At 34.2% G+C, this 23545-nt stretch overlaps 1 pseudogene; it reads left to right on the top strand.

Annotated features, from left to right (window-relative positions):
- Positions 1-8528: 8528 nt before the first annotated feature.
- LOC106845034 (small ribosomal subunit protein uS2-like) overlaps positions 8529-23545 on the top strand; it is a 40358-nt pseudogene continuing 25341 nt past the window's right edge.

Here is a 23545-nt window from a genome sequence, read left to right on the forward strand (position 1 = left end):
TTGGCCAATATATCTGCCTTCATGTCATACGTTTTAAGTACTGTAGCTTTGTAATGTATTTGAAATCATGAAGTGCGATGCCTCTAGCTTTGTTCTTACTTCGCAATATTGTTGTGGCTATTCAGGCTCCTTCGTGGTTCAGTATGAATTTTTGAATTCTTTCTCCTCTTTCTCTAAAAAAAATGCCATTGAGATTTTGATAGAAATTGCATTAAATCTGCAGATCACTTTGAGCAGTATGGACATTTTAACAAGATTAAGTCTTCCCGCCCACGAACAAAGGTGGTCTTCCCATTTCTGTCTACTTTAATTTATTGATATTTTATAGTTTCAGTGTACAAGCCCTCTACATCCTCAGTTAAGTTTTATTCTTAAGTATTTTATTCTTTTTAATATTATTGTAAATGGAATTGTTTTCCTAATTTCCTTTTGAGAAAATTCATTGTTAGTGTATGTAAATGCAATTAATTTTCCTATGTTGATTTTGTTATCTTGCTACTTTACTGAATTCATTTTTTAATTCTAACAGCTTTTTTTGTGGAATCTTCGGGATTTTCTATCTATAAGATCATGTGATCTGCAAAGAGGGACAGTTTTACTTCTGTTGTTCCAACCTACAGTCATGTTATTTCTCCTTCTTACTTAATCCTTTTGACCAGAACTTCCAGTACTATTTTGAATGGAAGAGACAACAGTGTCCAAGCTTGCCTTGCTCCTAATCTTAGAGGAAAAGCTTTTAGATTTTCACTGTTGAGCATGGTGTTAGCTGTGGGATTTTCAGATATGTTCTTTGTTGTATTTATGTAGTTTCACTCTCTTAGTTTATTGAGAGTTTTTAAAATGAAAGTGTGTTGAATTTTATCAAATACTTTTTCTGCATCTATTGAGATCATCATAGAATTTTTATCCTTCATTCCGTTAATATGGTCCATCACATTAATTGATTCTTTTTAGACATATTTATTCATTTATGATGAGGAATTGGCTCATGCAGTTATGGATGCTGGGAAGCCTCACCACCTGCAGTCTGGAATACTAGAAAAATCAGTGATGTGATTAGATGTGAGTCAGAAGACCTGCGAACCAGGGAAGGCAGTGCTGTAAATCCCAGTCGGAGGGCAGGAGAAGATGAGATGAGATGTCCCAGCTCAATCAACGAGGCAGAGAAAAGGAGGTGAGCTCCTCCTTCTGCCTTTTGTCGTATTCAGGCCTTCAGTGGATTGGATGATGCCCACCCACAGTGGGGAATATATGTTTCCATGTTCCCAGCTACCAAAATGGCAAGAAAATTTAATATTAGAGAAGGGAGAAAGGTATTAACTATTTTTGAGAAATGGCACTGGTAGCATATTACTATTTAGTACAGTGAGGGAAAGATATAAGACAAATATTTATTATAATAAAAAATTATCCCCTCCTCCTGTAGCAGTTAGGTCCCTTTAGGGATATGTCACTTTACAAAAAAAGGGGTGGGATCAGCATAATATTATTTTAATTTGTTTACTATGTTTACTTTTAATTATAAGAGCTATTGCTATTCTTCTCTTGGTTTTATATTCTGGTAGGGAAATTTTTTAAAAGTGAAATATGTGAAATAAATAGAAACTGGATATATTTTTAATAGATTACATTTTATATGGTCGCTATAACTCTAGGGAAACACGTGAGAAACATACGGGGACACCAAGAAGAAATCTTGATTAGAGGGGAATTAGAATATAGCTGAAAAGTAAGAAATCATCTTTAGTTATAGAAATGATACAGCTGACAATAAATTCAGAAGAAATTTCATTTCAGCCTGTTCTTTTGAAGAAGGAACATAAATGAAAAGACAGGAAATGAGAAGAATTGTGAACGAAATGTTTATATTTTAAACAAAACATATTTTTAAATTTTATATTGTAAACAAAAGTTAGTGACAGCAAACATTCAAATGCCTTGGTTACAGCTGTTCCTCATATTCTCCCCATCCAAATATCCTAATAGGACTCTCGCTTTACCGTAATGAAACTCTAATGAGAAAAGCACACGCAAATGTGGTAAACAGTGGCAATTAGGAACTAATATCAGCCTGCATCCATCTGCATAGGACAGTTCTATGCACTAAAATTGTTTTTATTCGATTTAAATTTCACCCCTGAGGAGGTTGCCTTATGGTCTAAGGAGAAGCTGGGGACTGGTATGTTACACAAACGTGATGTCACAAAGGGTAACTGTATGGTGCATATAAAGGGTTAACTTGAGGGGCCTGCTGGAGAAGTAGCTCCCACATAAGGATGAACTGTTGCTTCTCCTTTGTCTTCAGTTGTAAGTAATAAATCCATTAGTTATCTGTACCTGTTGCCTTGACTATTCTACTTGAGCATAATCGTATGGAATGAAAGAAAAAAAAAACTCACTATTTTTAAATGATCATTCTCCTTATGCTCTATGCTGGGACTCAGAGCCATCTAGGAGGCTGTTGTTTGGAAAGCTTTGCCTGTAAATCCATCATATGCGTGGATTCAGGAGCAGGAGTGGAATCAACATGTTATTGATATAAGCAAGGTAAAGAATTATACATAGGTATAATTCATATATATGTGAATATATATAATTGCCCTATAGATAAAATATTTATTATTTGTTTAAGTAAAACATGATATAGAAGAAATTTGAATAAACTATTAGCATGGTTGAAACATGAGATGATATTGAAGGAAGTGTACTTATTTTTATGTCTCATTTACATTTTAAAACTAAGCATGTTTTTATTGAATCTAATAACTTTTTGGAAGTCAATTGTAGTCCATAGAAATTAGCTTTTCCTTTCTTGCTTCCAATTGTTGGGTTGTGTGGCACCAAGAGAGGAGTTAGTTATGGAAAAATTAATGGCTGGTACAGTTTGATGAAACAGGAATACTAGATGAAAACAGAGGAGAAAAATCCCATGAGTGACATGGTGATAAGAGTAACACACTTGCAGTTTAAACAGTCAAAATTGACTTCAGTGGAGCCATTTTAAAATGGAGTTGGAGCTGCCTTTCCGGAGAAACTGGTTTGCTGTCTTCAACCTTGGACTGGGCCAGATCTTTGCACTGGGCCAAAACAGAATTGTTTTACAAGCAGTTGTTTGAGAAGAGAACACACATTCTGCTCACAAAGTCTGACTACTGTGGGCTTTCTGAAGATAGACTCAATAGACAAACAATGTTTACCAAGACTAGCTCTCTGCCTCAACTCCAATTAAAATTCTTTGTAATACAAACTCCCTTCTTTGCCTTTAAAAGCCCCTGAATTTTACTCCCTAGAAGGAGACTATTTGGGTTTCCACCCAAGTCTGTGCTCCCTGAATTGCAATTCTTTGATCCCAAATAAATGCTTTGGCTCTTAAGCTGATCTCTGTTTTTGCAGGTTGACACAACATTTCCTTAGATGCAGTTTTTGGCACCTGAACTCTTTCAAGTTTGAAAAATACAAATAATTTGATATGATCTTCATTTTCCAAGGCAGTGATTTAATTAAATACAATGTATTTATTTATTAAAAATTCATATGCCATAAAACAATCTACCTATAAATTCTTCACACATTTTATGTTAATACAATAGTAGAGATTTCATCTAGAAAGAAAATGAAATTCTTCTGGAATCAAAACTGCAAATAGGAGTTATTTTGAATACTTGAAAAAAAAATTAAACTTTAAGCTAGACTTTGAATTACTATTCTTTCTTTTCTGCCCTGACCAAGGAGTCGTGGGCAAAGGCGTAATAGTAACCCTTTAAATTGATAGTATCTCACATTAATAAATCTTAAATCTTCTGCTTTTCTATATTTCTTTATTCTACTTTTTTCCTGCATTAAAATTGTGAAGTGAATTTGTTAGAAATGTTCTGTAGAAAGGTTAAAGATTGGCTTGAGAATGTCTAGCTTATTTCTTTTTTTAAGGAAGATTGGCCCTGAGCTAACGTCCATGCCCATCTTCCTCTACTTTACATGGGAAGCCTACCACAGCATGGTGTGCCAAGCAGTGCCATGTCCGCATCCGGGATCCGAACTGGAGAACCCGGGTCACCGAAGCAGAACATGCACACTTAACCGCTGTGCCACCCAGCCAGCCCCACTTTTTATTTCTTTTATCAAAATGTAAAACCTACTAATATATTAGATATTATGCATTTGTTTCTTTTAATTGAGTCAGTCATTTTCCTATGAATATGTAATGCATTTCCTTTTATTCTTTGCTGATACCTATTACAAATCATGTACAATAATGTTTTATCTTATAGTATTATGCAAAATATTTTCTGGTTTTAGATTTTAATGGCTCACTAGAAAACAAAGACAAGCAAGCAAACAGTTTAACTGGCCATACTTCATAAAATTACTATATAATTGTTTTCACTGCTGTTCCACAATTTGGATGTTTGTACGTAAAGTGCTTGATACACTGGCTGGTGAGTACTAGATCCTTAATAACCAGTGTTTGTTCTATTTTATTGATGCTCTTTTCAAACTGGCTCAGTCACTCCTCCAATAGTACAACCATATATTTCTTCAAAACCACAATATTTAAAAATGTGTCATATATTCCTATACAGCTACACATTTATTGAGAGATTATCTCGAGTCAATCTTGTGGTAGCTGGTAAGTCTTCAGGAAACTTCAGCTACCTACACTTAGTGTCTGCTACCTTCTTGTTTTATTTCAGTGATTCTGCTCTTGTCTTTTTAATTTCAGTCATATATAGTACCAGCATTTCCTTGTGCTGTGTTCAGCTTGTTTGTCACCTACTCAGATTCTTTCACAAAAGATGCCTTCCACCTTTCTTCATATCGTGTTATGCCCTGTTGCCTTAAGGGCTATAGAGTTCATAGCAGGGCTGGCCCAGTGGCATAGCGGTTAAGTTTGTGCACTCTTCTTTGGTGGCCTAGAGTTCATGGGTTCAAATCTCAGGTGCAGACCTACAACACCACTCATTAAGCCATGCTGTGGCAGTGACCCACATACAAACTAGAGGAAGATTGGCACAGATGTTAGCTCAAGGACAATCTTCTTCAAGCAAAAATAGGAAGATTGGCTACAGATGCTAGCTCAGGGCCAATCTTCCTCCCCCAAAAAAGAAAAAAATATATATATACTATACGCCCATCCTTTTTTTCCATGTAGCTAGCAGATAAACCATGGCAATGAATGATTTAGATGTCTTTGAACTGGCACTAGACTTTAGGGTATTATTGTGGAACTTTTAGAGCAACAGAGAAACACCCACAAAGTTTTCAATAAATCAACACTTGATAAGAAAACAATAGTTCTGTGACACATATACTGTGACCTGGGGTGCTCAGATATGTTAAATAATTTTCTTGATAGCTTATTTTAAGTTAGTGGTCAAGTGAGATTAAAACTGGACTGACTCCTGGGCCAGCTCTCGTGGCCTGATGGTTAAGTTTGGCACACATTCCTTTGGTGGCCTAGGTTTGGTTACTAGGCGTGGACATAGGGCAGTCATCCGTCAGTGGCCATGCTGTGGTGGCAACCCACATACAAAATAGAGGAAAATTGGCACAGGTGTTAGGTCAGGGCTAATCTTCCTCAAGCAAAAGAAAGAGGAAAATTGGCAACAGATGTTAGCTGAGGGCAAATCTTCCTTAGCAAACATAAAACAACAAAAGTGGACTGATTCCAAAGTATACAATCAGCATACTACTTGAATATCTTCTCAATGGGACAAGAAACTATTTCCTTAATTGATCCATTCTTTCTAGACCATTTCTGAATGACTCAGGATATTTTAAAATTCACCCTCAACTAATTTTTTAGCATAGCCCTCAGGGAATGTAAATTCATTGGTCCTGAAATATTCATTAATAGTAACGTCAGTATGGATTTTGGTGGTAAGAGTTTGGTGTGGCAATTCTCTGCAAAGCATAATCTAGTTAGAGATTTGTGTTAGAAACATACAGCATAAACCACATCTTATGTTTACAACTAGCTCAGTCATTCATTCAATCACATAACTATGTATTTTTTGAGAGGTTACTATGAATTAGGCCTATGCTTCCTGGTGAGTCTTCTCTAAATTAAATTTCACTCAATATCTCCTACCCTCTTTTTTATTTTAGTGATGTTTCCTTCGCTTTTATATTTTAATGGAATACAATGTTAAGAATTCTGTGTGAATTTTTATGTTTAGATTGTTTCTCATGCTGCTTATAATTTTTTCATATAAAATGCCTTCCACATTCTTAGCAAAACACAGAAATAGCACATTTAAAAAATTTTAAACCATTGTACAAAATTTACATTGACATCAAAATTGTAGAAAAAATTAGGATTTTTAGAATAATTATGAATTTCCAAGATTAATGCTTTATCTTCACATATTCCATTTTAATGTTAGATATTTGAAAAGTAAACATAAAATATGAATTTTGTTGACAAGGCACGACAAGTCCTCTTCCCGGATCCAGAGAAGCCTGGAAATTTTCCAGTTCTACTTTTACTTCTGCCACTTAAACTGAAATGTTCTCTTGGACAAAAATATCCTAACCATGGCGTAAAATGAGCTCAAATTTCCATAGCTTTCATGATGACTTACCAGCTCACTGTAGTTGATATTGTACTCAGCTGAATTATTTGACATTTGCTTACATGAATTGTATTCCCTACTAAATTTTTACTATATTGAGTATATGAATACTTTTTACATATTCTCATATCCTTAAAAATACATCCACTAATTTGACAAACTAATTAAATGAACAGATAATAAAATTTACTCAATTATTTGGAAGTAAGTTATTTCAAAATCAAGTAGCCTGTCAAGTAGGAGGAGTTGGTGCATGTTGACTTAGGTGTAAATTTGCTCACTTTCATCAATACTGCACTACATTTAATTTTATTTCCTTTCGTTAAATTTAATTCCATTAAAATTCTTTTGGCAGTGCTAGTCTAAGAGAGAAAAACAATACTTTCTATGAATCTTAAACTTATTTATAGATGATTATCTCAATGTATTTTTATTGGAAGATATTTGTGAAGTTAATTTATGTTTAATTGTAGGAATAAATTGATATTAAGCCTAGTGTGTCTCAACAAAGTAGCCACATAGGGGAGCTCTAACCTAGCAAAAGAATAAATCACCTGCTAAACAGGACACTAGAACAATATTCTTCCTCTTTTACAATAAAATCCAAGGAGAGTTTTAGCTATTTGGACGTTATTCCAATTACATCTTTTAGCCTCTCAGAAATGTATTTGCCTGAAGATTATATAAATCACATTCAAAATAAATTACAGAAAAAGGCAGGGTTTTTTTTTCCCCACTAACTAACTAGTGTCACATTCTGTATTAGCATGAAATTACATTGCAATGGCTAGAGATTTTACTTCAAAGCAATTGTGCTTAATGGAAAAGACTGTGAATTCAAGCAGCTGCATTGATAGGCTGCAGTAACTGATAAAAGGAAGTGCCTGCAAATTGTGTAAAGATGAAAGTAACAGAGCATATCTTTAATAATGCATATTTAATTGCCTTGGTGAGAATGACTTTTTTTTTTTAACTCTCTGTCCTATATGGAATATATATTTCAATATTTCCTGCCAGTGTGGTAATTTTAGGCGAACTAAAACATTTGTTTGTTGTATTATAAAATGAAATACAAAGTAAGCGACTTAACATCATTGCATACATTTATTTTAGATGATTGAGAATAATCTTTTAATAGCACAGAACTCTTAACAATTTAATATTTTTCAGTTTTAACTCATTTCATTTCATAGGTATTTCTAAATGATTTCAGCAAAAATTAGATAAAGATATGCTACTGGGGATTACTTTCTGAATGTCAGCATGAGAAATTCCACACACTCTCTGAAGGAAATCAACCATAATTGGCAGAAATGATTGAAAAAACAAAAAAAAGTACCTTTTAAAGGCTGTTGAGATTGTCCCAAGAGCATACAGCAAATGAAGAAACATTTGTTCAAAACAAATATAGTCAATCTTCATAAGAACAGTGAGAGTCTGTGGCTCTCAGGCCACAGCCCACCCCTACTCCCAGATCAGCCTGACCAAAACTCCACTCAGGCTGGATACAGCTAAGAAAATGTGCCTTCTTCTCTCAGCCTCACCTCTTAGTCAGAGGTTAAGCTATCCCAGTGGGCAGGGGACTGATCAACTGATCACCATGATTTCTTATAACCCCAACTCTGTGTTTCAGAGGCTAATTCCAGATGCATACAGCCAGTGGGCTGAGGGCTCCCTTCTCGTACCCAGCTCCCACTTATAGAACCAAGGCTTTAGCTAAGTTGTAGCAGGCCAAAGATTTGGGGGCCCCAATTTCCACTGCCTCAGTTCACTCAAAGGGTAGATCGTCAATGCCAAAGGATACCAGCCGAGAAGACTGGAGGCTACAAATAAGCAACCAACAACAGTAGGCCCCAGACAGAAGGGAGATTGGTATCCAGATTTGATATATTATCTAACTTTTTCAGTTTTCAACAAAAAAAATTATGGGAAACATAAAGAGAAAGGAAAAAGACCATGGACAGGACAAAGCAAGCAAAAGAAACTACCTGTGAGAGGGCTGATATGTGGAACTTAGAAGACGATGATGCGGAAGCGGCTATTATAAATATGTTCAAAGAACTGAAGGAAATCATGCATAAAGAAGTAAAGGAAGGTATGGTGACAACGTATCACCAAATATTGACTATCAATAAAGAGAAATTATTTTAAAAAATGAAAGTTGTGCAGTTTAATAGTACAATGACAGATGAAAAATAAGCTACCAGAGTGGTGTCAAAAGTAGATTGGAAGGAGTGGAAGAAAGAGTCCATGAACTTGGTGATAGATTGTTGGTGATTATTACAGGCAAAGACAAAGAGAAAATCCTGAAGCAGCAAGAGAAACGTTAACTCATCACGTACAATGGAATCCTAGTGAGATAAATGCTAACATCTCTCAGAAACAGCTGAGGTCTGAAGGCAGTGAGATGGCACATTCAAAGTGCTAAAAGGAAACACACACACACATGCAAATGTCAACCAAGAATCTTATATCGAGCAAAATATCTTTCACAAGACTATGAAAAAACAGACATCTACACATAAAAACAAAGATAATTTATTGCTAGCAGACCAATCTTACAAGAAATATGAAAATAACTTCTTCCAGTTGAAAATAAGTGACTCCAGATAGCGATCAGAACACACAAAAACTGAGCGACAGTAAAGAGAAATCTGTAATTGTAAAAGGCAACACAATTGTATATTTTTCTTCTTTCTTCTCTTAACTGGATTAAAAAGTAATTTTCCAAACAATATAATTGAATTTTTGGTCCTATAACATATAGAAATATAACATCAGTGACAATAACAAATGGGGCACAAGGGAGGCGGATGAGAGCAATGCAGAGGTGGAGTAAGGAAATAATAGCAGATAGTCACTCAAATGCACAGAAACAAATGAGCAGTAGAAATGGTAAACAAGAAAGTTAATATAACAAACTCTATAAAATATATATGCTCTATTTTCTTCTTTTATTTTAAAGTTAAAACACATGAAATTATACAAAGTAATAATTACAGCAATGTATTAGTGGATTTGTAATATATTTAGATATAATATTATTTTTAAATGCTCAAAAGGAATAGAGAATATAGCAATATAAGTAATATTTACATATCTAATGGAATACAGTTCGTATACTTCTGAAGTAGATTGTGGTGAAGTTAGGAGGTATATGGTAAGACCTAGAACAACCCTTTAAGAAAATAACTTGGAAATATAGTGAAAATCCTTCAAAGAATTAAAATGTTAAACTAGAATATATTCACTTAATGCAAAAGAAAGCAGTAGAAGTGAACAGAAGACCAAAAGACATGAACCATATAGAAAACAAAAAGTAAATTAACATACTTAAATCCAACTATATCGATGATAACATTCAATGTGAATGGATTAAAAAATTCAAATGAGGGGCTGGCCTGGTGGAACAGCAGTTAAGTTCACACATGCTGCTTCAGCGGCCCTGGGTTCTCGGGTTCAGATCCCGGGTGCAGACATGGCACCACTTGGCAAGCCATGCTGTGGTAGGTGTCCCACATATAAAGTAGAGGAAGATGGGCACGGATGATAGCTCAGGGCCAGCCTTCCTCAGCAAAAAGAGGAGGATTGGCAGCACATGTTAGCTCAGGGCAACTCTTCCTCACAAAAAAAAAATTTCAAATGAATAAATGAAAAGGATTGTCAGTCAGAATTTTCTTTTAAAGTATCAACTATATGCTCTCTATTGGAGACACACTTTAAATTCAAATAAACAAATAGTTTGAAAGTAAAAATATGTAAAACATATATATCATGCGCACAGCAACGATAATAAAGCATGAGTAACTATAATAATATTAAACAGATTTTCAAAAAAAAGTTTACTAGAGATAAAGAAACATATTACAAGGATAAAAAAGAGTAAATCCACAAGAAAGCTGTAACAATTATGTACATATGTGACCCTGAGAAGAGAGTCCACAAACACAGGAAACGGAAAATGAAAGAATTAAAGGGGGAAGTTGACAATTAAAAATAATAGTTGAGACTTCAATATCTCACATTAATGAGGAGAACAACTTAGCAAAAGACTGACAAGGAAATAGAAGATCAAAACACCACTGAAAACCATTGAGACATTACAGATATCTCTAGACTATTTCACACAACAACAATAGAATACCAATTCTCTGGTATGCACTTAACATTTTCCAGAACAGACCATATGCTAGGCCATAAAATAAGCTTCAATATATTTCAGAGAATTAGAATCCTTCAGAAATTTGCTCAAATCATCATGGAATGAAACTAGAATTCAATAATAGAAAGAATTTTGAGAAATTCACTAATAAGTGGAAATTAACACAAACTGCTAAATAACCAAGGCACCTAGAATCAAAACTTAAGAGAAGCATATTAGTGTCCAGAGAGAATTTTATAGTTTTAAATCTCATATTATACAAAGAAGAAAGATGGTGAGCATAGTTAATAACACTGTATTGTAAATTTGAAATTTACTAGGAGAGTAGATCTTAAGCATTCTCACCACACACACACACACACACACGCACACACACACACACACAACTATGTGAGGTGATGAATGTGTTAATTAACCTGATTGTGTAATCATTCCCAATGTATACATATATCAAATCATCACTTTGTACACTTTAAATATATACAATTTTGTCAATTATACTTCAATAAGGCTTGGAACAAAAGAAGAAAGAGTTCACATCAATAATCAACCTTCCATCATAAGAAACTAGAAACAGGAGAGCAAAATAATCTCAAGACAACCAGAGGAACCAAACAGTAAAGATTAGCACAGAAGTAAAAAAAAATAGAAAGTAGACAAAATCAATGAAACCAAAAGTTGGTGCTATGAAGAAATAGGAAAAAAACTGACAAATCTTTAGCTAGCCAGACCAAGAAAAAAAAGGAAAGAAAATTCAAATTATTATAATCATATGATTCCATTTATATGTACTGTCCTAAATAGAGAAATTGCAGGTAAATACTTAGAAACAAAGTTGATTGTTTTGCCTAGAACCATTGGGTAGAGGGTTGTCAGGAAATGGGAAGTGATTGCTATTGGGTGTGCGCCTTTTCGGGGAAGGTGGTGATAATGTTCTAAAATTTATTGTGGTGATGGTTGTGCAACTCTGTGACTATAATAAGATTGTGCACTTTAAATGGGTGAATTATATCTTAGAGCTGTTATATATATGTATAAATTTCAACATGTAACTATCCACCAGAGATAAGAGGTCACAGGCATAGTTATTGAATGTTGTTATTATCTCAGAAAAGACATGGCTGTTATTTACCTGAAACAGACGAAATGGATTCTATTCCAACAAGGTGAAAAAAATAAGGTATGTTATCAAGAGTAGTTAGTAATAACTACTGACTTGTAACGTTAAGAGTAATGAACACAAATTGATTGAGATCATAGAAGTAGAACTTAGAAATCCATATTAGAAATGCATCAACTATTAGAATATACTATCAATCTAATTGTTTGAGGGTGGCAATTTTCTCAATGCAATTGGAGCAGCAGTCACAAATCTCTCAGTTCTAAGAGTCCAAAATAAAAATATATGTGCCATATATTTAATGCACATTACAGCTCTTTCTACCTCATGCAATATTATAAATAAATAAATTTTCTTTCTATAAGTATGCAATCAAAATTTCAAAATATTTGAAATTCAGACTAAACTGACATCAATACAACTGAAAGACTTGAATTCTAATGCATTAGATTACTACGTAACAAAGGACTAATTGTGTTCAATTTCAAGATGAAAACATTCTGGCTTCCAACATACTTTAAATCTGTATTTATCATAGAAGACATACGAAATGATAGATAAACATGGGTGTATTAAAATTTTAACAACTATATTAACACATGAAGTGAATATCTTTTAAATATCTGAAAATAGCCAAAGAAATTAAATTAATTAAATATTCAGTTATGTTTTCAATAATATAAGCAGTCATATCAAAAGTAGCACTTGCTTATTGCACTGAAAATTGAAAAGAAACATAATCACATTACACTAATATTTTCAAACGATCACTGAGTTGCTTGTGTCATTTTAATATTAACATTTACTTTGTTTAGAAATGAAACAATTATTTGGAGAACTAAATATTATATAAAAAAATGTCTTCACATGAATTGGTTGCATGAAGATTATTACAAAGCAGGCAGTAGCTTCCCAATATGGACTAGGTCTGGATGTCCAGCAGAAATAGGATTCAAGGGAGTCGCCTCCTCTGTAATTCTGTTTCTCAGTTCCCCATGGCTTACCTCCAGCTCTGAGGAGAAGGTCAAAGCTAAACATTTTTTTTGGAATGAAATTACTGTCTTAACAGACTCTAGGCACGAGAGAAAGGAGCCTAGAGAGCATGTTCATCAATATATAGATGAGACAAGCCAAGATAGATAAAAATCTGGTCAAGATTTACCTAGGCGTTCTATCCTAGATGGCAGTACATAAGTGTAGTGGGATTTGCTGGTGTTAATGCTTCAGCATGCCTGTCTCTGACTATCCTAATCTAAAATGATTAATTTCTATGTCCTATATAGTGATTATCCTGGAATTTCTCTTTTCTGTCAAGCTGAGTCGGCCCTTTTTTCCCCTACCTTGATATTTGGCATGTGTGTGTGTATGTAACTGTCATTTCAGTGAAGCATATGTTATTTATTGAAAAAAGGTACAAAATTATAGTTGAATAAGATTTTCTTTCATAATTGGATCATCTTATTGTTTCTGATATTGCTGTTGAGAGATTTGACACTATTTTGTATTTGTTTCCATGTATGAATCATGTATGAATCCTGTCACTCTAAATTTCTACCCCAACTCAAGTTCCCAGTATATCGTTAAAATGCTCCTGTTTTCAGTGTTCTAAAATTTCACAGTGATGTGCCTTTGTATGGAGATATTTTCATCCACTGTTCTAGGCAATCTTTGGGTACTTTCAATTAAGAATTTCACATATGTGAGTGATGGGAAATTTCCTTCAGTTATTTCTTTATTTTCTCACCCCCGTAGTCTCTGTTCTTTCTTTCCGGAACTCTTATTTTTAAGATGGGTCTAGAAAATCCTGGACTTTTTCCATTTATACTAACATGTTTTTATTTAATTTCTTTTTTAAATCTTTCCATCTACTTTTTCTAGCATCCTATTCTTGTGTCATGGATATAATATCTTATCTCTCTGATTACATTAATGATAGATTTCCTTAAAATTTTGTTTTTCCTGAACAGTTTTTCATTTTTCCTAAAATTCCTGCTGTTTCCTTATTTTGTTTTCTTCTAAATTTCCATAATATAGAATTTCCTTGTAGACTTGGGATTCTTTATTAAAAGAGGATCAAAAGCATGAGTTTGTTGAATTTTAACTTCACTCTAGAGTTAAATGGGTGAATTTCTATTCTATTGTCATGCCTGGCAGGTACAGTTATAACTGCTGGCATTTTGGCAGCCAAGAAGCTTCAAAGAGGGCTGGAAATCTCAGCTTTCGCTATCTAGTATGCCTATGATAATTTAATCTCACTGTTCTTGTCACAGTACCCAAATTCGCAATTTGAATTGGTGTCCTCCGTATAAAAACCTTGGATTTTTCTCTCCAGACAGTAAAGATTTGGTTGTTCACAAAGGCAATCAGAAGCAGTTGTTCAGCGTTGTGAAGCAGAATGGGATCTTCTCAAACAGTTCACCGAACCCTCTTCAAGATTCTCTTCGCCTCTAGTTCCAGAAGTATGTGTTTCCAGTTCCTGAAAAATTTTTTTATTGAAAAGGCAGTTCTCATCCTTTTCCACTCAGAGCCTGGAATTTAATTTTTTTTTTAATCTAAGTGATTAAACACTTATTTATTTCCTTTGCAGATTCTAAAGTTTGTGGCTGTTTTCTCCTTCCCTGCTTTTGCTATCGTTGAGGTTTTGGTCTTTTAACAAAGACTTTGCTTTAGTTTTGTGGTGTTATGTGAAGGAGCACAATCAATGCATGTTTTTAGTCTGCCATCTTAACCCAGAACTCATCAAATCCTGGTTTTCTCCCTGCTAGTTTATGTTCAAATTTACCTCCTACATAAATATTGTAGTAACTCATGACTTTCCCTTTACTTGATAATGGTATCCTTTGTTAATCTGCAGATATGATTTAGTACTTGATTGTAAGTTATATTTATTGTTCTGTAGATCTTTCTAGTTGTTGCTTTGCTTATTTTATCACCTCCACCGCTGGAAGTTTCATGAATGCAGGGTATATGACCTTTCTTCTTTATTTTTTAAAACCAAATGCACATAACAGCATTTCATAAATAGTAAATTAAATCACTGGCTATTTTCATAATTTTTTATTATCTTTATGAGTAATAACAATAAAGAGAGTTAAGTTGTATGCTATCAGGTTATAAATATTAGCTCAAATCAATTAAGGCTATTTTAGTCAGTAAGTATATTAAAATGGATAGATTCTTTATTGTAATTAATGTAATTTAGAATATTATAGTTACTTGATATTTTGCGAAGATAATCTTTTTTCCATGCTGTTGAGCAGAAATACTTCTCCTAATTTCTTAAAGTTTCCTTTAACAAAGTGGCTAACTGCTTTAGTTTGATATTGTTCATTTCAACCCTCAATAACCTGTGATAACTTCAAAACAGAGTAAAAGAACTATAGATGGTGAATAAGTTTGTTCAACAACAGGTAAGTTTGCTTTGGTGAATTTAAATTATTTACACATAGAGTCATCTTTAGATTAACTTTATATACATGTATATACATATATACACACACATATATACGAGAAAGAGAATTGTTTTGCTGTTCCTCTCTTTATTTTCAATTTCCTAAGTTAGATAAGGCTGCTGACAGTCTTATGTATCTATTTGAGATATTCACATTGGCTTTGTGATTTAAATTTCTCTTCACAAAAATAAGCTTTCAAGAAATCATAATGCATATTTTCCTTTTCTTCTCCAATAGGAATTTTATTGTCTCTTGATCTTATTTTTTCTTCACATTCAGAGCTTCCTCAAACTCAAGAATATTATCAAAACCCCTATGAATACAATCTTTTATAAAAATGTGGGGCGTTCATCTGTTTCCTTTCAGCCCCTTTCCCATAATTGTATGCTCTATGTATTGAGAGGGGCTGACATCCTAAATATAACACACAGATTCCATTGCCAACTGGACTCTGGTAAGGTTCTCTTAATGGGAAGGCCTAGAAGAAGACTAGACAGCAGAGGGGGGAGAAGTCAAGCAATTCCCACTTCTATATTTCTTGGAATTACCCATCCAACACCAGAGAACAGATACGGGCTACAGCCTCATCTGAAGCTGCAGCTTCAAGACCTGCCTTCTGCCTCTTTCTTGGTCTCAGTACCAGAAAACCCTGTCCCAGCTCCACAGTGCAGCCCCTAAGGGGTGTTCCTAGCACCTGCAGCAAGGCAGCTACACTGTGCCTTCGGCAATAACTTTCACAGTGATTCTACCACCATTCTCTTCTCTGAGATTCCAGCCAAGCCTACGCCACAGCTTCTGGACAGTAGCAGGACCCATGTGGTTGGTATTTGCAAGGATGTTTCTGAACTCTTTTAATACAGACTCCTCTCTTTTGTTTTCCCAGAGCTAGAGCTGTGAGCTGCTTCTTGTTGATAGATCCCTGAGTTACTTTAACTTCCTTTCTTTGCACTTTTACCCCATTGGATACTTTGGACAACACAGGATCTCTGTGTTGAACTGCTTCTGTTTGACATACCTCGACTGCCTGTTTTGATTTGTCCTTTCTTGATTCAGGACCAGAATTGGACAAGCCACTTCCATGGCAAAAATGATTTGAAAAGCAAGATATTCATTTTGTTGAAATATAAATATTTTTAAAAATTGAGTAAAAAGAACAATAGATACTTAATGATCTAATATAATATTAGATATAATATTTTATAGATTAAAGTATATTAAAGGGGTTTCATATTTCATAGTACAAAGGTATCATAATTTAATATTATCTGAAGTGGTTCATTACTTGAGCTTTTAATGGAAAGCATAAGATAAAGGGAATTCAGTAATATCAACCAGTTAAATTCTTGTGATTTATGTGGATTTGCTTGATTTGGCAGTTTTTTAATGCTGATTATGAATCTTAGATTTTTAAACAAAATTATTATAATAAATTAGATATTAATTCAGATAACTGACTACATTTTTGATATTGGATGCTGGCAAAGACGTGGATAATAAACACGTTTATGAAGATGTTTTTTGTTAGCGTGAGAATTATTTAAAATTTTTTGAAAAGTCGTTAAAATTTAATTTACTAAGATTTTTGTATGTGCAAAACTTACACCCATATTATTTTTATGAATCTTTTAGAGTTAAAAGCACTGGTATGTTAGAATACATGTTTAAGCATATGGATATCTATTGCAATATGTTTTTTTAACTAACAATTAGAAGCAGCATAAGGTCTATCAACAACAATGCCTGTCAATGTGGTGATGACTAAAAATGTATGGTCCACTATGTAGTATCTCTAATAATGCTATTTTAATAGTTTATAGTATCTACCTCTCTCTCTCTATCATCTATCTATAATTCCAGAATGATGATGAAAAGAAGGAAGGGATATCAATAACAATTATATTTGTATAGTTCAGTACTGTTTGTTGAGACAAAATAAATTGATGCTACCATGGGAATCTGGAAAACAAAAGTTAAAGTATTTTATTTTCTTAAAAAAAGAAACAAGCAATGGAGGAGCTTAGAAGTAGCCTAATAATGTGTTTCAGTGGGAAACTGTGTTACTCAGGTTGTGAGGTGACACTCATGAAACTGATTAAATAAATTGGATCTTATTTTTCTAGAATATTTTTCCTTTGTATTCAATTAAAAATAAACCACCCTTTAGGCTTTTTCAGAGATATAAATATTTTTTCTGAGAACTGAAATGAACCTCTGTAGTCAGGAGAAAGAGACCTCTGTGCTAGTATTCTTCATGGAATCAGATCTCATTTGATGACGATCAGTGTCATGTAGGTACCACTAAACCCGATTCTCCTCGTGTGAAGAAACTGAACATTGGGTTTGCTAAGGTACTTAATGTATCAAGGAAACCTTTTATCTACACTATTTTATGAGTCACAGACTCCATCACTCTCACATAATAACAGAAAATCATTGAAACAAAAATGCTTACTATCCTGCAACAGCAATAAAAAGCACATTTACCCCGAACCAGTACATCCATTATCTTGTAACCTTAGGGGGATGGAAAGGAGAGAGAAATTGCAACTCCAAGACTCCTTAGCCTAAGTTATTGGTTCAGTATTTACCATTGGTGTAATTTCAAATGAGCAAAAAGACGAAAATGGGATTTTAACTTTGTTATTCATCATTACAGTACCATTTTCCAAAATTTCCCTTATAAGAGCAAATAAAAACATATGCAGTATGCTACATGCTGCATTCCTTGGCATGTTTTATAATCTAAACATAAAACATAAATTAAAAAAATCTTTTTCTTCAATCTAAAGAGGAAATAGAGATGTTTATTCAAAAAAATTAATATTGTTAGTATAACACAGAAAGATAATACTTACATAAGAGTGAAGGTAGTCTTTACAATCAGTTTAAATTAAGGACTTCTGACTACATTGATAAATTTTAAGTCAAGGGCCCGGCCCCGTGGCCAAGGGGTTAAGTTCTTGCTCTTCGCTTGGGTGGTCCAGGGTTTCACTGGTTCAGATCCCAGGTGCAGACTGAGCCCCGCTCATCAGGCCATGCTGAGGTGGTGTCCCACATAGCAGAACTAGAGACACTCACAACTAGAATCTACAACTATGTACTGAGGAGCTTTGGGGAAAAGAATAAAAAAAAGAAAAGAAGATTGGCAACAGTTGTTAGCTCAGGTGCCAATCTTTAAAAAAAAAAACATTTTAAGTCAAAACATCACCACAGTGTTTCCATAGACCAAGAATAGACTGAAGTCGGCATAGGTTATAGTCAAATTCTGCTTTTAATTCAGCTCCAGCTGCAGTCTGGGAACAAAAGTTTCTTTATGTTTAATATTTTGAAATGCTATCAGTCAATTGACATATAAATGTATATCTATCATTGAAAAAACATTTGTAATAATTAATGAACAAGAAAACTTTTTATTTTATGCTTAAAATATTAAGAACTTTCAAATAGCTAAGTAAGTAATAAGTAATAAATAGTAAGTAAGTAATAAATAGACTGTTACTATGACTAATAACAGTATATTTAGCTAAAGATGTCTAGGGAAAAATTACCCTTTGATAGTTTGTGTTTCCCTGAAAGCAGAGAAAGAGGCCAGGATTGAGTGCTGGTACCTTTCTGGTCACGATCCTAGGAAACAGGACTGAGGAAACAGGAATAAAGAGATAAGTGAAGGAAAACCCAATTCAAGGGACGATATTAAAGTTGCTGCTCTCTTAATGGCAGCTCACTTATGCCAGGACTTCTGCCACTCTAAATTGTGCACCTGATGAAGGGTGGCTGAAACATTTTTTCATACCTCATTTGTTGGATGTTTCCTCCACTTCACTGATGCTAATTGCCTTTTAGTTCTGATAAGCATTTCTAGCTAAGCATATTTCTGTGTTTTCAATGAATGCCCTGAGACGGAAATTAGAAAGATATGTGACACAGACATATTGTAGAACACTGTTGGTTGAATCTCAACTGTATAGAACTGCCTCCTAGGGCTGGGGTTGAAGACGGGGAGCCTCAGGTGACACCACATAGGCCCCAAAAGTTCCTACTACATTTCATTCTTTTGAGCTAAAGATATTTACAACATTTAAATAACCTTGCTTTTTTGATTAATGTTTGCACGATATGTCTTTTTCCATCCTTTTACTTTCAACCTACCTTATTCTTATATTTGAAGTGAATTTCTTGTAGATAGTGTATAGTTGGATCATATGTTTTAATCCACTATTCCAATCTCTGTCTTTCAACAGTGTGTTTAAACCGTACATGTTTAGGATAATTAATGACAGGTTATGGCTAAATCTGCCACTTTGTTTTTTATTTTGTATTCTCTCTGGTTTTCATTTCTTTGTTTTCTCTCTTCTGCATTAATGTGGGTTACTTGAACGTTTTTAAAAATTCCATTTGAACAGACCTAAACAGATTTTGCATGTATATACATTTTATATAGATTTAGTGGTTACTCCTGGTATTACATTATACATACATAACTTATCATAGTCTACTGGTGTCCACATTTTACCAGTTTTAGAGAAGTATAGTAATGTTTTTTCACTTTATGTCCTTTTGCTTCCTCCATTTATAATATAATATTCTTCAACCCATATCAGACAATGTTATAATTTTGGTTTCAACTGTCAAATATTAAGGGAGAAAACTCATCAGGAGAAAGAAAATGTATTGTATTTAGCCACATTGTTTCTTTTTACATGGCTCTTTCTTCTTTCCTAATGCTCTAAACTTCTGTGTGTGTGTGTGTTTTAAGTAATTTCTTTTAGTTTCCTAGAACTTTATTTGGCCATTATTTTGGGGTAAGTCTGTTTTGACAAATTCTCTTAGTTTGTCTTCACCTGTGATTGTGCGGTTTCTCTTCATACCCAAAGGGTGATTTTCCTGAGTGTAAAATTCTTGGTCGAGTGTCCTTTTATTTCCAGCAGTTAGAAAGCGTTGAGGCACTTCCTTTGGGTTTCCATGCTGTCTGGTGAGAAATACAGTTATTCCAATTGTTTTTTTCCCCATAGCTGAAGTTCCATTTTTCTCTCTATGGTTTTAAGATTTTTTTGTTCATCTTTAGTTTTCAGAAGTTTGATTTCAGTGTACATGGGTGTAGATTTCTTTGGGTTTATTTTATTTGTTTTTTTTTCACCTATTTTTGTCTGTAGGTTTAAGGCTTTTGTGAAAGTTAAGGGGAGGATTCAGCCATTATTTCTTCCAGTACTTTTTCAGTACCACCCTCTTTCTCCTTTCCCTTCAGGAATCCAATAACACCAATATTTGATCTTTGGTTATAGTCCAACAGGTCCCAGGGCTCTGTTCATGTTTTTTTTTTTCAGCATATTACCTCTATGTAGTTCAGATTTTATTATTTCTATTGTTCTATCTTCAAGGACACTGATTCTTTCCTCTATCCTCACCATTCTGTTGTTGAGCCCTTTTATTGTGATTTTAATTTTATTTATACTTAGTTCTAAAATGTCTACTCGTTTCTTCAAGTGGGTTTTATCCAGGCATAACATGAGGGATCCTTGTGGTGTCTGAAATGCTCTTTTACTTTAACTGTATCAATGCCAGTAACCCTGTTGTAATACTGTATTTTAGTTTTTTAAGATAAAGCTACTGGGTGAAACTGGATAAAACGTTCATGGGATCTCTCTGTATTATTTCTTACAACTGAATGTGGGTCTGTAGTGATCTCAAAATAAAAAATTTAATAAAAAGTACAATGATATAAAGAAAATAAGTATCCGCTCTATCTACTGTAAACATTTCCATCTAATCATAATATTTAAATTGAATTTTATATTTTCATAAAGCTGGTTACTATTTGTTCAAATTAATATGACTATACTAATAATCACAGCATTTTAAAAATTTATACAAAAGTAATAATTTATTAGATCTCAAAGCTTTTTGGGTCAGACGCTCCAGAAGGGCTCAGCTATGCACTTATGCCTGGGTTCTCTCATGACTTTGCAGTTAGATTACAGCTGGAACCCCAGTCACTGGAAGGCTTGGATGGGGACTAGAGGATTCACTCACATAGCTGGCATACTGGTGTCGATTGTTGGCCAGGATCTCAGTTCCTGTCTATTTGTGCCACTCATTTGGGACCTTTACATTTTTGTTTGTTTTCATTGGTACGGTGGCTGACTGTTCTCCAGAGCAAGTAATCCAAGAGTCGGAAATGATAATGCCTTTCGTGATGTAGACTAAGAGGTCGCATCACATATTATCACTTCTTTAGCATTCTATTCATTATACGGGCACAGCCCTAGGTTGCATGGGAGAAGACTACATAAGTGCATGAATATCAGAAGCCCAGAACCATTACGGCCATCTTGGACCCTAGGTAAATGAACATATGTTAATGTCATTAAAATATTAAATACTTTTATATTTAGATTACTATATGGCTTAAAGTTGAGCTGCAGTAATGAGTCTTTTTAAAATTAATATTTCAGAAATAACTGATATAGATCAGGAGGATACAGTTTGTAAAATCATACTTCTGATACCAGAAAAATCTTGGGAAATTAGATACCATGACATTTGGCTGAGTCAACAGAGTCTCCTAGGTTTCTTAACTTCATTTAGGAAATTCACTAACAGTAATGAATATGCGTAAATTCCAAATTTCAAAAACATATAATCACATTATTGACACTTAACATGTTCCACACCTTGAGTTACATTTTTGTAGGAAAAAAACATAAAACCTTTTTTTTTATTTGTTAAAATTCCTCATTATGAATAAGTACACCAAGTTGTTAGGGGCAAAATAGAATCCCCACCCTACATCTTATTAAACTCATCTAGATTTTATGATGCTGATTAGAGAGTAAGAGGATGTAATTTCCATGAAATTACCATATATTCATACATACTGTCAAATAAAAATGGCAAGTAATAGGATACATTGGAATATATGAGGAAGCCATTTTGGTGTAAACCTAATTCGGCCTGACCTTGTCTTTCCAAAAGGGCCTGACCAAGGCCGTTGAGCATGCATTGTATATCTGCTTTAGAGATTCCCTATGGCAAGAGCAAAAGGCACTTGAGATAAAGGTGCAACTTCCCTCCCCCTCCCAACATTGGCGTCTCCTTAAGGATTAAGCATCTCTCCTTAGGCTAGAAACTGATTGCTGCGCTCACCTGTGACTGCCCAGCTCAAGACAATAGACTTGCCTCCTGCTACGCCCACGAAGATAGCAGACCCACTACCTGCTGTGTCCATCAAGCGATGTGCAGACAGGGCAATCTTGTGACTATTGTGGGAGGGACATTTCAATCATATGTGAAACACCCTCTTTGAGGGTATATAACTGCCCTATGTACCCCCACTTCTTTGGAGTGCTCTGTTCCTTTGTGGAAAGACTCTCCCGGGTTATAATCCTAAGATTTAAGCTCAGAATAAACTCACCCAAATTTTCATTTATAGATTGGTTATGGATTATTTTCATCGACAATACAAATGACAAAGAAAAATAACGTATGCAATGCTAAGTTCCCCAGAAAATTGATTAAGTCAGGTTTAGTTAATTGTTTGAAAATGATGACTTTTATAGCAGGGCTTTGAACATAATAGCGGTTATACTTTTCACAACATCTGGTCCCAGATGTCTCAAAAATCCACTAAGGTACAGTTATGAATACTTCATATCTTTATACTGTGTTCCCTTGTTTATCAAAAATGTATATTTAAAAGTATGTGTGGCCAAATATTGTAATAACACCTAATTTGGAAATTTAAAAACTGGTCACAAGATAATGTTTTGGTAAAATACAAACATTGTTATTCAGTACCTAATTACATAGCAATGTGTATTCTAAGTTACAGGTGCACATAGCACATTTAAATAGTAATGGCTGTAGCAAAGCATCATAATTATATAACTGGTGTAGGGAGAAAATTTCATTCTGTTCTTCCTTCAGCAATAATCTCTGCAGAGTTTCCTCTAGGGAGGATTAGATTCTATTCTGAAAGTTTAATTTTAATTGTTAATTATCATATACAATCCTCTGTAATAATGCTAATTAGTTTCTTAGTGGCTGTACAACTATCCTCAGACCTGTCATCTTGCCATTTGACAAGAAATACCGTGATATTTTAATGTTCTATGAGTGCGACACTGCAGAAGACATAGTGAAGAGAAAGACTGTTGAATGGCAATTGGCAATTCTGAGCCAGCCAGTCTTTTCCCTTCTGTTCCATTAAAATCCTCAATACACTTTAATAAAGATTGTAATA

The sequence above is a fragment of the Equus asinus genome, chromosome 11, assembly GCF_041296235.1.
Source record: "Equus asinus isolate D_3611 breed Donkey chromosome 11, EquAss-T2T_v2, whole genome shotgun sequence".
In the NCBI taxonomy this organism is placed as follows: Eukaryota; Metazoa; Chordata; class Mammalia; order Perissodactyla; family Equidae; genus Equus; species Equus asinus.